General features: G+C 46.5%; 1 pseudogene; it reads right to left on the bottom strand.

Moving 5' to 3' along the window:
- Window positions 1-367: 367 nt before the first annotated feature.
- On the bottom strand, window positions 368-1,270 carry LOC146855181 (zinc-binding protein A33 pseudogene; annotated as a pseudogene).
- Between the last annotated feature and the right edge of the window lie 3,319 nt (window positions 1,271-4,589).

The following is a 4,589-nucleotide window of genomic DNA, read 5'->3' as shown; positions in this document are numbered from 1 at the left end:
CCTGGCAGATACTCTGAGAACTAAAAGGCAAATTCCACTACTGGAAGGAAAGGGAGAGGCTTTTGAACGGAGTTAAGTTTTGACCCATATAATAAATGCCTCTTGGCATCACAAGTAGCTGTTACTTTTCCACCCAAATCCACACAGTGCTTCTGTGCTGTTAACTGCACAATATCTGTGAAGCCACACTCCCATACCAAAATGTCAAAAACAGCTGAAAAACAAGTATTGGGCAACAGATATGTAAGGGAATATAAAAAAAAGTGCATTTTGAATCTGGGTAGTCACATCAGCCGGTTAAATCCCACTGCCCCTCTCCACCTATTGAAGGAATATACAATTTAAAAAAAATGGGTTTAGAGGGGTGCATTAAGATATCAAGACATCAGTAGAGGTAGGGCACAGGCACATGAACAATCTTATTCGGTGTTGCATTTCTGCTGCTCGGGGAAGGGACAAGATGCAAGCTGTGCGCAGGACTACTAGAGAAGTACTGGTGAAGATGCTCCTTGCATGTGGCCCAGCTAGGGCTTGTGGTGGATGATCCGTAGCGGCTCTGCATTCTTGCCGGAGTCGTTCAGGCACGGGCAGAAGTAGGGGTACAGCTTTTCAGTAAAGGTGCTGGTGAAGGTGTAGATGAGGGTCATGTCGTCACCATTGTAGAAGGACACCTGCCCTCCCTCATAGTCCAGATAGACCCCAATGCGTTGCGGTTTGACCCTAAGGGTGAGGAGTCTGTTCGGTGAATCCAGGGCCTTGAACTCATAACCATTTCGCAGCCACAAAATCCAGAAGCCGGTCTCTGGTGACAGGGTGATCCCTCCTTTGCGGGCGATGGACTCGCGGGCCACACCGAGGTTCCATTTGGTCTTGTTGCCCACCTCCACCTCCCAGTAGTGACGGCCGGTCGTGAAGCCCTCAGCACCGAGAACACAGCAGCAGTAATCAAATCATTTGGGGTTTTCTGGAAGTTGCTGTTTGGCGTCACTGTACCGCACGCAGGTGAGATCATCAGAGATGATGAGGTTAGGATGAGCCGTGCTAGGGTCCAGAAGCACCGTGGAGAGAGAGATCTCCTGCGGGAACTCCTCGGGCTTCACCCCGCCATGCTGCTGTTGCTGCTGCACCTGCTGCTGGGGCTTGTCGTGGAAGTTGTTCATGGTGGCGGCGGGGGTTCTCGTGCACCAGGCCGCGGGAGGAGCAGAGAAAGGGGGGGGCCGCCGGGAGGAGATGGAGGGGGCGTCTGTGTCTAGCAGAATGCCATCACACACCGAGGGATATTTTATTTTTTAAATGATTTATATTTTTGGGGAGAGATCTTCCAAATTCTATCTTTTTTCTTTCCTTTCCTTAACATACTCCTAACGTTCCCCCTAAAATGACCGTTACCACCCTTTATCAATACCCACCACTAAACCCTAATATTACCCATACCTCCTTTTTACCCCTATCGGCACCTAAAAACACTTCCTAATTTAAATAAGAGACAAAATATGTTGTGATAAATACCTGCGTGGTAAAGTTACAATACTTACGTGCGTTGTAGAGGCGGTTTCCCGCCTTCCACCTACATATTTCAGGCAGACATCAATGGTGGACTCAACGCCTCTCATCTCGGGCTGCCATGGCGGTTTCTGGATTTAAACGCTCAACGCCTCCATCTGCTTTGACCTGTAGGTCAGAGGTTCAGAGCCTGGTGGTCAACTCAGCCTTTCATCCCCACAATGTCGGTAAACTCAGTACTGTTATTTGCGGTAATAGTAATGTCTGTTATTTACAGCGCTTAGGGGTTGTAAAACGATGGTATGAAACATGTTATTAAAAATAAATAGAGATTAGGCTGTTCCAATGGCTTTCTCAAATCCACTGACAGAATTAAGCGCATCCGTCTCAACCGGCAAATGCGCCCTGGCTTCGATGGTCATCACTTTCCTTTTAAACCTTCGGTGAACACATACTCACAGACTCAAATGCACGTTTACTGTCACGTGGACATACTCAGAAAAGGCATCAAGACATATTCACCCTCATCACATGCACAGGCTTTCACAGACACATTCATGCTGACAGGCACTCTCACACAGACGAATGCACTCACTTTCAGACATAGACTTGCAATCACATGAACACACAGAACTCACTGATTATGGACTGACACCTTCACACACACACGCACACACACATGCACACACAGAGTGATACTGACTCTTGCACAGATTCCTATAGACAGGTCAGCACATTGCTACACAAAGACAAAAAACTAACTGACTGACAAACACAGTAATGGTGTATTCAAAGACACTCCCCTTCCACTCGCAAGACACGGACCTCAAAAAACAGCCAGGAAAGTGCAGTGAATGTCCCATGCTGCACGAGGTCCAACTCCCGCTGAGATAGCAGACACTTCGTGCCAGAACCCCACACCACGCCCCACAAGCACATCCTGGCTGGCACTTGCGAACTTGCATTGTTGAGAATATTAATGCAGGGCAACAAGTCGACCGCTGATGAGCCGGACCCTAATGCCCTCCTGAGATCTGTCTGTCAGTGTCATTTAGGGCTTTTTGGGGCACACAAGTGACGGCGCTGCGCACTGTGCTCCTTTAAGTCATGCATGGTGGGTTTCTAGGAGGGGAAATGAGAGATGGGGGTGTGGGGAGACATACAGAACAAATGGTCTGTTTTGGCTGCCCCTGAGGGTACTTCCCTTCCAACACAGGGACCAGGAACTGGGGCAGGGGCAAGACAGACACATGTCAGAGAAAAATGTTAAAATGTAGTGTAAGAGAAAAATTTTAAAATGGAGTGTAAGAGAGGGAGAACAGGAATAGAGAAGGGCAGGACAAACAATCGCTTGTCATTTCGGGAAGGCAGCCAATGTTCATTTTTGCAGCGCGCTTTCACTTAAAGTGAAAGCGCGCTGCAAAAATAAACACGCGGTGCCCTGTGTCCTTTTGGGATGGCCCATCTGGACTGGATCTCACGGCTTGTTTATATAACAGGCCTCCTTGAGATAAGAAACTGCTTCACGACAGCCGTGAAGCATGCGATCCATTTTGGATGGGCCGGACCAAAAAGCGAAAGGGAGGCAACGCAACAGCTCATTTCCAATGGCAGGCCACAGTTTAGCATAAACGGTGACGCCAGCCAATGGAAATGAGGGGCGGAGCTTCAAGCCCCCTTCTGAAATCCCTCTCTCACAAAATCTCTCGCCGAGGCGAGCAACGCTTTGCGCTGCAACGCCTCGCGAGACCTAAAAATGATTGTGCTTGGGAACCATGTCGCTATGACCCCTCAAACCTACTTTCATTAAGATATTCAACAGTTTTTTCCTGCATACGGATTAAATTGATCTTCAGAGTTGAATTTGAAATGTAGCAACCGCATCCCCATCATTATGGGTAGTATTGAGCTTTACTGTGGTAATGCTAGAAATCTGAAAACATGCTGGATGCACCACACATTTAGGCGTTTGAGAGGAATAGTTTACAATACTAAATAAAAAAATTAGCCTCCAGGGTCCACAATCTGCGCTCCAAATAGAGGACTTTGGAAGGTGGTCAGGAAGGTCACATATCTTCTGCCATATGTGCCAGGGTATCGTTGTTGCCCCTCATGAAATATGTCTCAGTGTAATTTAAATCATCTTATTCGGTGTGCGAACTTTTACATATCTAAGCTTCCCTTTTTTTAAATATATTTTAGGCAAACCAAACTGCATAGTGTTGAAAAAAATAATATACAACATTTTGCTTTAGAGCCACGTGCACAGTTGACCTCATCAGCTTAATGATGCGATGTTCCTCAATGATTAATTACGTTTGCAATTAACACAGTAACCTCATAAAGATGCCAAACGCGTTATGTAGCAAGTGGCATGTTATAGGTTTACTAATTTGTATTTACAGTGTGAGTATCTTTACCGTTTTGTGGCTTTATGCGCTATTGTTCTTTGTTGGGCACCTGTTCCATCTTTGCAGCTCCGCCCACCTTTTCCTTCTTTTGTATCCGTTTGCCTTTGGCATATTTAACATTTTTAGACATTAGGCGGCCATGTTGGATTTTTCCCAGTCTCTACAGTGGATTCCACCATATTTAGTCCATTCTGACTCGCAGTGTTAGTGTGACTAATAATCCTGCTCAGAGGTACCTGCATGGAGATGCCGACCAGGGGATAATGGCCGCTCTTCACTGGATCAAAGACAGAAGGCTGAAGAGGCTGGGGGGGGCGGAAGGGCACAGGTGGGCGGCATCTCTTCCTGGACTAAGTATTTCCGGCTGCCAACAGCGCGTGCAATGCATGGCATGTTATGAGACAAATAAACACTAAGGCTGGTGAACATTAGAAACGTGGAAAAACTCAACTCATAACAATGAGATTAATGGAACAGCAAGCTGACAGACATACTGTGTGTATGTAATTAAAGTGATTTCCTAAAAACGAAATGACACACTTAAAAACACATAAATAGCTAATGGCGATTGAGTCATATAATTATACCAGTGTCACCTCTCATAGGCTGCATGAGAGGCATGGCAGTCGGGCCGAGCGAGGCACAATATTAAAATACACAAACATAAGCACAGCG

This window comes from Triturus cristatus, chromosome 4_1, assembly GCF_964204655.1.
Source record: "Triturus cristatus chromosome 4_1, aTriCri1.1, whole genome shotgun sequence".
In the NCBI taxonomy this organism is placed as follows: Eukaryota; Metazoa; Chordata; class Amphibia; order Caudata; family Salamandridae; genus Triturus; species Triturus cristatus.
The sequence above is the reverse complement of the archived record's forward strand: the minus strand, read 5'-3'. Positions and strand labels throughout refer to the sequence as shown.